The 12763-nt window shown below is 35.0% G+C and overlaps 1 pseudogene; it reads left to right on the top strand.

Moving 5' to 3' along the window:
• Positions 1-995: 995 nt before the first annotated feature.
• On the top strand, positions 996-12734 carry LOC109122101 (uncharacterized Rho GTPase-activating protein At5g61530-like; annotated as a pseudogene).
• The last annotated feature ends 29 nt before the right edge of the window (positions 12735-12763 follow it).

Genomic DNA, 12763 nt, shown 5'->3' with positions numbered 1-12763 from the left:
TAGAATCCGGGCGAGTATTGGGAAAAGGTAGAATCCGTGCGAGTACCGAAAAACTGTCCCGACGAGTACCTAAAAACAGTAGAAGCAATGTGAGTACCGGAAAATTGTAGAATCCGGGAGAGTATTGGGAAAATGTAGAATCTGTGCGAGTACCAAAAAACTGTTCCGGCGAGTAACGAAAAATGGTAGAATCAGTGCGAGTACCGGAAAATGGTAGAATCCGGGCGAGTACCGGGAAAAGGTAGAATCCGATCAAGCACCCAAAAACTATCGGGAAGAGTTTCAAAAAATTGTAGAATCAGTATGAGTACCGGAAAATGTTAGAATCCGGGCGAGTACTGGGAAAAGGTAGAATCCGTACGAGTACCGAAAAACTTTCCGGACGAGTACCTAAAAATGGTAGAATCAGTGTGAGTACCGAAAAATTATCCGGACGAGTACCGAACAATGGTAGAATCAGTGTGAGTACCGGAAAAAGGTAGAATCGGGGCGAGTGTCAGGAAAAGGTAGAGTCCATGCGAGTACCGCAAAACTGTCCGGACGAGTACCAAAAAATGGTAGAACTAGTGTGAGTACCGGAAAAAGGTAGAATCCGGGCGAGTATTGGGAAAAGGTAGAATCCGTGCGAGTACCCAAAAACTGTCCGAAAGAGTTTCGAAAAATGGTAGAATCAGTGTGAGTACCGGAAAATGGTGGAATTCGGGCGAGTACCGGGAAAAGGTAGAATCCGTGCGAGTACCCAAAAAATATCCGAACGAGTACCTAAAAACGGTAGAATCAGTGTGAGTATCGGAAAATTGTAGAATCCGGGAGAGTATTGGGAAAAGGTAGAATCCGTGCGAGTACCCAAAAACTATCCGGAAGAGTTGCGAAAAATGGTAGAATCAGTGTGAGTACCGGAAAATGGTAGAATCCGGGCGAGTACCGGGAAAAGGTAGAATCCGTGCGAGTACCGGGAAAAGGTAGAATCCGTGCGAGTACCGAAAAACTACAGAATGGGGAGTATGGTAATTTGAGATTTGTGCATAGTGATCTTACCGCACATTCAGACTTTGGAAAAGGAGTCCGTGAAGAATTTTGGAACATAATTTTCTTTTTATATAACAAGGAGAGAATGAATGTTCAAGTTGAAACAGATTTTGTGAAAATGAAGGCTACTGTTGTTAACTTTAATGTCATTGGAAATGTGTAGAAGGGTAATAATTAGCAAGTCACAATTAGCCATGTATTTACATTAGGGTAATATGGACTAATGAAAAAAATACTTGTCCATAAAATTATGGCCAATTGAAACATTCCACAATGAATAAATGTTCATTTGAAAGTTTCTACACTGAATAAATTTTCAAAAAATAAAACAACTCAGTGTGGTTGCATGAGGTCCTCAATTGAGGAAGGTCAATTGTTTTCTAATTATATGTACTAATAAAATACAACTTGTCCCTAAAATTGTGGCTAATTAAAGGTTTCCGCATTGAATAAATTTTCAAAAAATATACCAATTCAATGTGTCACATGAAGCCAACAATTTTAGGGACAAGTTGTATTTTTATTAGTCTATAAACTTGCCCGTGAAATTGTGGCTAATTGAAAGTTGCACATCATATTTTAGATTATTAAAATTATTTGTTTAAGTAACTTTAGTTCATTGCAAAGATTAAGGAATAACTCTCTTGTGATTGAAGACTACAAAAATATTGTCTTTGTAACTCCTAGAAAGGAGAAACCCTTAACCTTCAAGGCTATATTCAGAAGACATGAAGTTGAGGAGAACTTTCTCTCCAAGTGAGACTCAAGCCTCTTTTAGGGAGGTTCAAGACTTTTTCAAAAGAGGTGTGAAGTGTCTTTGAATCTTTTATGGGAGGCTCCAAAGTATCTTTGAATCTCAAAAGAAGGCTCTAAAAGATCTATAACTCTTCAAAGGAGGCTCCAAAATGTCTTTGGATCTTTAAATGAGGCTCTCAAGTGTCTTCTAGTCCTTAAAGGAGGCTCTAAAGAGTTTATGAATCTTCAAGGCTTCAAAAGATCTTCAAAGTTTCATGATTAACATCTCTAAAAGGCTTCCTTGATTGAGATCAACCTATTCAGGTTCTCCATCAATGTTTTTGTGGAACTTCAAGACTCTAATCTCGAAAGGCCAAATCAAGGATTTCACTTTCCTTGGTTATAGTTGTTCAAATCAAGATCCAATTCAAGTAAAAAAAAAAAAAAAAACTGAAATCAAGACTTCAAATGTTCTAGTCTTCAAATTCTTAATCAATGTTTTATTGAAACTTCAAGACTCAAATCTCCAAAGGTTGCCTCTATCCAAGTAAGAGTTTTCACTTTCTTTGGTTATAATTGTTCAAATCAAAATCCAAATCAAGTAATAGAAAAAAAAGAGGCTCAAATCAAGTCTTCAAATCTCCAACACTCAAGTCAAGTTAGGCTTGAGGCTCTAGTATGCAAATATGAATATTTAAAGGCTTCTCAATTTGGGATTAGTTTTCTTCAATTCCTCAATTGGCAACTCTTGTGGAGGAAGACACAGGAGATACACTTTTTCTTTTCCCCTAAAAGACAATAGAGATTGTAATCCTTTCCAAATTTAAAGGAATTTTTTTTCCAATGTTTTCCTAGTGAAAAATGTGTTAATAACAAGAATACATATAATCATCTTTATTGCACCGTAGAGTTGTGACGCTTAAGGAAGAATTAAGGTATATGTTCTACTGATGCATAAAAGAACTTGAAGCGGGGAAGTCAAAAAAGGCTTTCATCTAAGTGAGGATGATCATGTTTGGAAAAACTTTTGGTTGAAGACAACTATTATTATTTTTTCTGTTTATTTTAGCACAGATGCACAACAGCCCATACTCCAGCAATCCAGATAAGTTACTGGGAAATTGATTCTTCAAAATTTGCCTTTTATTTCTCCCTCCAGAATTAATACACATACATCCAATTAAAAATTCCATGACATTTGTGACAATATTAAAAATTAAAGGGTGAAACTAAACCAGACATACTTTATTTTTGGCGACCGGTTATTTCTGTTGTTTTTTTGTACGGTTGCTGCCAATTAGGTTGTCCGCCCTGTAGATTTTGTGTGCTCTATTTGATTTGATCCCCAGATGTAATAGCAACCCTTGTAACAAGTTGGGGAGAAATGAGAAAGAAGAACGAAGAAAAAAGGAAAAGATTGAATTTATCACATTCTTGTCTGCTGTATTAGATATGTCACCTGTTAGGAGATAGTTTAAGTTGTTGTCTTACATATTTGAGATGGCTATTTTTTGTTCAGGTAGCAAAAGTGACTACTGAAAAAAGTAAGACTATTTTGACTGATATTGAACGATCGCAAAAGGTGCATCTCTGACCAAACTTCTTGTTTGATTATGCTTGTGTAATTTTCTTACTCAATTTGTTTTCATTTGCAAGGAGTTGCAAGTACTGATGGTAAGTTTCATATAAATTTGACCATGTTATAGCTCAAATGAATGTTTCTATGCAACAACCTTTTTCTTTTTCTTCTCCTTCCTTTTATATATATATATATATATATCAATTACCATTAAGTTTTTTCTCTCTCTATGATGTCTCACATGTTTTTATGGTTTAAGCATTTTTTATAATTGTTCTGGCATTTCTACCAATATGTTAATTTTGTGAATTTCTTACCTTATAGTACTGATGGGTGAATTACAGGGACAAAATCATAGAGCATATGATTCAACTCTGCAATTGCAGATTTGTTGTTAATTCATTCTGTCTTGTCAAAAAGCTCACTAACACTAAGAATACTTAACGTTGTTCCATATCAAAAACCATTTAACATAGTTTGACATGGATCTCTTAGATATGCAAATAGAGGCTTTGGATTTTATTGATTGGAATGAATATTTATGGTACAAAATATAATCTTGCTTCTTGGTACAAGCCAACCACCACTGAATCTGATCTTATTTTGCACACTTATCTAGACAAAATGCGCTATTTAGCTAGAGTAATCATTGATGTCCAATATACAAATTTTGTAAGGTATATCATGCAAGCTTAGTGGTATGGTGTTTGCAATTTTCTTAATTTTCTCATGGAATTTAGTTTTGACTTAGCCTATTTATTCCTCTATGATCCTCACATCTTATCCTTCATGCTGTTTTTGAGGCTAACTTGATTATCATTTTATATATGGTATGTTTATGTTTTTACTTTGGTGCAACATACATTGCAATCTTCAAATGAATTACCCATTTACTTGTATGAGTTTGGTCTAGTTTCATTTTACCACCTTCTTAGAAGTATTATCTTCTCTAGGTGATTGTAGAACAGGTCTTCAATAGAAAATTTATGAGCTATGTGTAATTTTATTGCCACAACATAATTTATATGGATTTTATTCAAAACTTAGCATTATTGAGGAGGGATTCCTTTCTGTTAGGAATTTGAGGCTAATCCAAACTATGGTAATCACCCTAGAGGGGGGGGGGGGGTTAAATAGGGTGATGGTCTCTTTTTCACAAATTTAAACTATGCAAAAATAAGAGACAATTATATGCAAATATATAATAAACAAAATAAACACAATTGCATATAATTTAAAAGAGTTAGGGAAGAGAGAGTGCAAACACGAGAGTTTATAGTGGTTCGGCACTTCTTTGCCTACGTCCACTCTCCTCAACCTCCTAACCGAGTGAGGATTCCACTATCTTAAAGCTTCAACCAAGCTTCCAATCTCTTTACAATTGAATTATGATTCCAATTCACCCTCTTGGACTTTTGGCTCCAAGCACCCTTTACACTTCTTCAAGAGATATCCCTCTCTTGAACAACCTCTCAAGTGATACCCCTCACTTGAGAAAATTCCTCACAAAGATATACAAATAATGATCTCTCAAATCCTAGTAATAGAACTTTAGGTTCAAAGATACAAGAAAAACTAGGATTGAATGGTGCACTAAAGATATGCAAGTTTTGGAATGATGGTGCACTCAAAAATACTCTTCAAAAGCTCAAATATAATCAAGAAAGATTTGGGAAGGTTTTGCTTATGAAACAATGAAGTTTGGAGCCTTTTTATAGAAGAAAAAAGTCATACTAGCCGTTGGGGGTTTGACCGGTCGAGTTAGGGGTCGACCGGTTGACTAGCCGTTAGGAAAAGTGATCGTTGGGCCTCAGTCGGACCTCAATCGGACCTCAACCGGACCTCGACAGGTCCTCGACTGGACCTCAATCGGTTGAGGTTCAACCTTGACCGGGAAGAGAAGGCCACTAGGAGAGAGAGAAACTTTTTGGCCTCCCTTAACCGGTCCTTGACCGAACGAGCACAACCGATCGACCGGTTAAACCGATTGAGCCATTCTTTTAGCTCAACACTCAACCTTTTTCAACTTAAAACCTTTTAACACAAGTTTGAAAATCATTTAACACAAGGTTTTAGTTGAAAACATGAAATCATCCAATTCTTAAGATATTTAAAACAATATTACTCTTAGATGATTTTGGTGCATAAATAAAGAATGAAATGCATGAAAGTTCTAGTGCACCAACAACCTTACAAAGAGATCTTAAGAAGTTTTGGTCTTGAAAAACTCTTCTCTTTGAGGTGGTCTTCTTCTTCATGATTTCTCCTTTGACTTAATTTGTCTTTGGATTGTCACTTTGGAAGTCGTCTTGCCTAATCACACTTGAAATATAATCATTAGTTCTAAACCTTATTTTGTTATAATCAAAATCAAGATTAACCAAACCTTGGTTTCATACTTTCCAACTTTCTTGGTGTAAATGGAACTATTCGTTTATACTCCAAGTGCATCAAATTATTAAAATAATTAACTCTACTTTCTGAGGGCCTGATAAAAGACTTTCTTTAGTACAAAGGAATTAGAAACTAGAGCTATACATTGTTTTAGTCTAATGAAGCTAAGATCTAGCATAATGTGGAACATGACTTTGTTGCAATCTCAGAATGCTATGTGTTTATTGCAATTTCCTTGGTAGAGTTGTATCATTGAATTACAAAGGATATTGGAGCATAACCTTGCAATATGTCAATGATTTAAATAAACTAATTATCTTCCAAGTTGTGTAACAATTTTTTACTTCAGCTACTTGATAATGATGGAAAGTGTTATTATAATTATTAGTTCGACTCAATTATGTGCAACTCCAATATCAATAATTTTTTCTGCTAGACCCTCTTGGGGACAATCACTCACCTTACTTTTATCCTTAGTATTTGGAGTTCCAATTGAGGCAACTGTACAACAGCAGCACTCTAACCGCCTATTCCTCATATTTTGGTCAAATGTGCAGATTATCTCATATTATTAGGTAATTCACAAAAGACAAAAATAAATGGATAATTACAATTTATGTTACTTAATATCCATTTATGATTTGATATTTTTTTGTCCTTTTTTGATTTCTAGGATTAAACTCACCAAACGTATTTAAATCAGATGGAGACATAAAAGTTATTCAATATTTGGTTTCATTATACAATAAAGGTATCCTGAGCTCATATTTGATGCTGGTAATTTGGTTGACTTACATGCTGGTTTGTTGACCTTATTTGCAATTGCAGATTCAAACACATCATTTCCAGAGGGTGTAGACCTAGTTGATGCTGCAGCCTTAGCCAAATGTTATCTTGCAAGCCTTCTTGAGCCTTTGACCACCTTTGAACTCTATAATGAGATCAGAGGGGCTTGTTCCAGCATACATGTGATGAGAAATATACTGAAGAAGCTTCCTAGTGTGAACTACATGACATTAGAATTTGTTATTGCACTTTTGCTCCATATTAGCCATAAGTCACTTCTTAACAAGGCAAACAACACTTCCCTTTCTTTCTCTCTTGTTTAATTGCTCATGAAAACAACTACACACTTGAGGGAGACCAATTATTCCCTTCCTTATTGCCATTGAACCAATACAAATTGTGTATTATGTGGATGTGAGGATCATCATGCTTTGCTTGTGTATGTGCACCAGACATACTCATTACGAACATATACTATTGATTTAAGAGAATAGAGTTGAAAATGATCAGATTGTGCTACTCCCCGCCCCTCACCCCTCCACAATCCAATTTCCACAATTTGCAGTACAATTGCATCTTGCACTCAATAAAAAACCTTGGGGAGGAATGCTTACTTAATGTGTACTTAGGGTTCCCAATTTTGCCACTATCTTGTATGGTGTCTATTATGTACTCCACCTAACTAAACAATTGCTAATCAATTGCAGTCAATTGCTATTTGTATTCATTTTTCTTTTATATTGCTTGACCTTTTTGTCATGTAGCATGTTCCAAAAGCTTGTGTTGAGTATAATTTTGTTGCTTCATGGTAATATTCACTGTGATTTGTTAAACCACGTATTTGCTTGCTTGCCGTTGTAGTTTGCTATGTATGTTCGCACTTGCACGTGGGAGTTAATTATTCTTCTTATGGGTGGATGCTTTATATCATTTAGTAGATGTGTTTGTTTGTGTAGCACGAGTGCATGTTGAGTTGAGTAAGGGGTTATGGTCTTATGCATAGTCAATGTATTGGTGGTTAAGAAAATACTGCTACGTCAATTTCGTTTCTATAAAAAAAACCAAAAAAATAAAAATTATACTAAAATTTCATAGTACTAACTAATAATAGAAATGAAAGAGAACAATTTTGTCATAGTTATTAGCTATAATTTTTTTTATTATAATAAAATGAAATATTTGCATAACTTGATGTTATAAAATATTTTTTACATAACTTCTATTTATATGAATTTCATAAAATAGTACAAAAAGATAGAAAAGTTTCCAAAAAACACATAAATACATTGGACAAAGATAGAAATCCCTTGGATAATGTTTTAGATTTTTTTTAATAAAAATAAAATCATAAAATCTTATTAAACAATAGATTTGAATTTCTATCGGTTCAAATCCATTATATTCATAATATAAATAATAATAAATAAAAGAAATGTATTTGATCACCTGTGTATTAAAATGATAGTCTTCTCACCTATTTATGATATATGATTTTTTTACAATCTTGGATAATTTTGGCTCGCAAATGTGTTTGATTGTAATGCAAATTTAGGAACTTTTTGGCCATTATGACCTCTCACAGTGCCTTTATGGTAATTGTCCAGGGTAAAAATGTAAATTTATTGTCGGAAGTGAAGTTAGCTTAGCACTCGTGGGGACGATCAGTAGTAGGCTCTATTCAGCACAACGTCCAAGAAACGCTCAAGAAAACTGGAAAACGAATGACCTATAAAAGAGATCTGAGAGACAGCCTCACTCCATGCTTTCGTACCAGTTCCTCGCATTTTACCGAGAAAATCTCACGTCATTTCCAAGAAAAAGCCCTACCACCGTATCGTTTCCAACCTGTAAGAGATGTTTCCTCATCAACCGCGGCCCTGTGCCCGTCAGGAGAAACCCTAACTCTAAACCAAAACCCTCGCGTTGGTTCCGGCCATCAACGCAATGACCGGCCGCAGGGGATTCGGGGGGCCCAAGCTCACCGAGGCGCTCTATGTGAGATTCTTGACGTGTTCTTTTATTTTTACTGCTTTGTTTCGTATCAGTTTCTCGCATTTTACCGAGAAAATCTCACGTCATTTCCAAGAAAAAACTGTGATAAGAGATGTTTCCTCCGGCTGATGACCCTCCCGATCTAGGGATCCTACCAAACCGTGGCCCTCTGCCCGTCAGGAGAAACCCTATGTAACACCTAGTACTAATGAATTAAATAGGCAATAATGATTATTTTAGTACTTAACTTTAAGCTTGCTTAATTAGATGTTAAAACTAGTTTAGTGCTAATCATGTTTAATTAAGAATTAAACTTTGATTAAGGTTAAGTGGGATTAGTTAATGACCTAAGCATGCTTATTAGGTTCTTAGGGACTAATTAAGGTTATGAAAACCTAAAGGACTAATGGGCAATTATGGGTTTTATTTTTTATAACTTGAAAGACTAAAGTGCAAATTTTGGAAATTTGAGTTAGTGGAATGCCACCTCCTACTTGGGTGGATTGGTGGCAGCCATGTGGGCTGCCACCTCATGCTTGGGTGCTTGGAGACCCCTTTATAAGGGGGCTGCAGCTCATTTTGCACCATTTCACCTGCAGCAACTTGGGTTAGAGAGAGAATCTAGAGAGAGAAAGTGTAGATTTGAGGTAAGCAAGTTGTTTAATTTTGTAATTTTCGTTTATTTTGGTTCCTAATGGTATGTTGAATAGAATTAACGGTAAAAATTGTATAAAAGTTGAGTATAATTAGCTATAAACCTGTTTTAGTTAAAAATCACAATTAATTAAAGATTAAAGTATTTTAAGTTAAGTATTTTATTAATGGTAAGATCAGCATAAATCTTTGTTTAATTTGGTTTGATTGAAAAATAGATTAGTAACATGTGATGAATTGGGTTATTTGGACACTTGGGATTTGTTAATAGGTTAGGCTTTAAGAAAATCAAAAGAATTAGTGTTTGGTAATTAATTAGGGAAATTAATATGCATTGTAAATATTGTTTAATTCAATTCAAATTTGATCTGAAAACATGTAGGATATAGATTAGAGAATCTGAGAATTAAAATTTTGCAACAATAAACTATATAAATTTTCATGGTTAGGAAACCTAAATTATGTTGTTTTATTTCAGTTCCTCGTAATAGGCAAAGATCGCCTACTTAGAAGAAACACAAAAAGGAAGTCGGTGTAAGGTAGGGAATTTTATGCTATTCTATGGTGTATCTGATTTCTTTCCTTGAATTATTTGTTGGAATTTTATGTTATTTCTATGATTTCATAAAATCTTTTAAAGTGTCATTGCATCTCGGTTTATTGCATTGAAATGTTACCATGATGTTGGAACGTATATTGGTATGAAGATTCGTGGTTTTGTGTTGTCGAAATGGTTTATGGTGTGATTGCATTGCAAGAAGGATATGGAATTATCACAGATCATATTCAGAGAATTTATTGGTGGCGAAGTGCTTATGTGATGCTACAGGCCTTATCATTTGATATACTGTTTATGTGGGACCGTGGGTCCTTGGGTGAAAGTCCCTAAAGCCCTCGAGGAAGACACTCCGATGTGGGTGTATGGGGTTAGTCCTGCCCCTGGGTTTTAGTCCCTAAAGACACGGGGTTGGTCCTGCCCTTGGGTATGAGTCCCAAAAGACACGGGGTATGACTTGCCCTTGGGTGATGTCCCAGAATAGTCATTATTATATTGATCGAGTATCTTGTGGAGGATTGATATCTGCTGTGTAGATTGTTGGGAGTCAGGAAATTATCAGTTGTGAAAGGATGGATGGGGAAAAGCAATGATGAAACTAACAAACACATGCATACATGTTTGACATGATTACACATTTGTTAATGGTTATGAAATGTTTATCATGCATATTATTAAACGTTTAATTCAAGGTTTTTAAGGGTATACTTAGGATGGTTATAAACTTTCCTACTGAGTTGTGAACTCACCCTATTCCTTCCACCTATAGATGCAGGTCAGAAGACCTATGCAGGAAAGAATGCTTGAGCAATGCTTTACTGTGATTGGATGCTGTTTGCTCATATTGAAAGTCTTTTGAGGCCATGCCTTTTGTATCAAGACTACACCTTTTGTTGGAATGATGTAATGTATATATTTGTTAGATACACTTGTAGTATGGGCTACCCATAGTAAACAATGGGGTTTGGTATATGTAAATTAATGTTGTACAAGTTTCTTTTGTGAAACAAAACATATTTTGTTAACTTAATAGTCACAATGTTTAATACAGGATGTACTCTTTATAACAGGTTTTCCATATCCTCTTTTTGAACAAATTCAAGTAGGAACTCAACATTTAAGTTTTTGAGAGCACTTATACTGTATTTGAGTATCAATTGTTTAGTTGAAGAATAAATAATAATAATAATAAGAAAAAAAAATTGGGGTGTGACACCCTAACTCTTAACCTAACCCTCGCATTCGTTCTGGCCATCGACGCAAGGCCCGGCCGCAGGGGATTCGAGGGGTCCGAGCTCACCGAGGCGGTCTATGTGAGATTCTTGACGTTTTCTTTTATTTTTTCTGCTTCGTTTATAGTTGTTCTGATGATCATGCATGTGTCTTTATTTCAAGAATGCCCATTTCTGAATAGTAATGTTTGCTTCCTAGCAAGACGTATTTTGGAATGACAGCAATGGTAGCAGTGCCTAATGGTTTGTTTTTCTCTGTTTCTTTGATTTTATAACAATGCTCTTTTTGTTTCTTTGATTTTTAATAATGCTCATTTTGGATATTTCAATGGGAATTCATCCATTTTCTCGGTAACCAAACCTGGTGGCATTTGTTTGTCTCTTAATTTATGTGATACATTTTGGAAAAACAATATTTGCTTCCTAATATGAGAAAATTATTTTCAAAATGGTTGTCATAACAGTGCCTAATTGTTTGTTTCCTGTTAATTTTGTAGAGCTACCAGTTGTAAGTAAGTGTTTGCTGATTTGATTTTTCTAAAATGCATATATAGTATTATCGTATAGCCTACATTTTAGAGGAAGTCTTAAGGTGAATATTGCATTTTGTGTTTTCTCAGTAACCAATCATTCCTGTTTCTTTTTATTTATTATTTTTTGTTTTAATTTCTGTTGTGCCCATTTTGGATGAGAAATGTACCGTTGGGTTTGGTATTTTGGAGGAAAATTTTAGGATTATTTTCTTTTTAAAGCAAGAAAAGTATTTATGACTTGATTCTCACACGGCCGAATCATTGTTTGATTGTTCTCTCTGAGATTGTCATTTGTAAATAACATTTGCGGTTTTTGTTCATAATTGTTGTTTTCTTTTTTATACATATTAAATGGGGTAGATGTGGCCGGGATTGGTTAAAACAACTAAGGAAGGATGGATCGATGTGATTGAAACATATGTGTTCTGGAATGACCATGAACTTTCTCCAAGCACTGTGAGTGAGAGTAAATGTATTTAGTGATGCTCAAGCTTGATGTTCCTCTGTTTCAATAGTTGATGATTAAATTGATTTGTATTATTTTCCCTTGTAATTTGAAAACTTTTAGTATTACTTTGGGGGACGGTACGATCTTCTCAAGTTTGTGAAGATTGTTTAGTAGGCTGGGATGTATTTGATTCTCCGTATTGGTCCATTTGTTGCTGCAAAATGGGATTTCGGGTGTGTAGACAACATCTACATATTGTATTTTTTATATTTAGAATAATGGAGGTTCACCCTCATTTCTATTATTGTTTTAATGAATATAACTTTTGTGAAACTCTTTGAATTTTGACTGGTTGTTTCCTGGGGAAGGAAAAAGATTAAAATGTTGTTGTATGATACAATGGGGTTCCTGTTTGGTTGCATTATGTGCCTGGAACTGTCTTCCGGACCAATAGTGAGCCCTTCAAGGTATGTAAATAGGAACGTAGATATCTGGTTTTTGGTAGATTCATAAATGTGGTTCCGAGAACCTTACCTTTTAATATCTTTAGATGATGGTGCTTCTGTTTCGAAATGAAGTGTGGCTTTTTCTAATTGATTTTGCTGCTTGAACCTTACCTTTTAATATCTTTAGATAAGGGTGTTTCTGTTTCTAAATGAAGTGTGGCTTTTTCTAATTGATTTTGCTGCTTGTTGCGATTCAGTATCACATGCAGAAGTTCATGACACTCATTGTGAACATAATGAAGAAAGAGAAGCTTTTTGCATCTCAAGGAGGTCCTATAAACTTGGCGTAGGCAATTATAACTCTTGAAGCAAAATGACG

The sequence above is a fragment of the Vitis vinifera genome, chromosome 10 (assembly GCF_030704535.1).
Source record: "Vitis vinifera cultivar Pinot Noir 40024 chromosome 10, ASM3070453v1".
In the NCBI taxonomy this organism is placed as follows: Eukaryota; Viridiplantae; Streptophyta; class Magnoliopsida; order Vitales; family Vitaceae; genus Vitis; species Vitis vinifera.
Note: the sequence above shows the minus strand (reverse complement) of the source record. Positions and strands in the feature narration are given on the sequence as shown.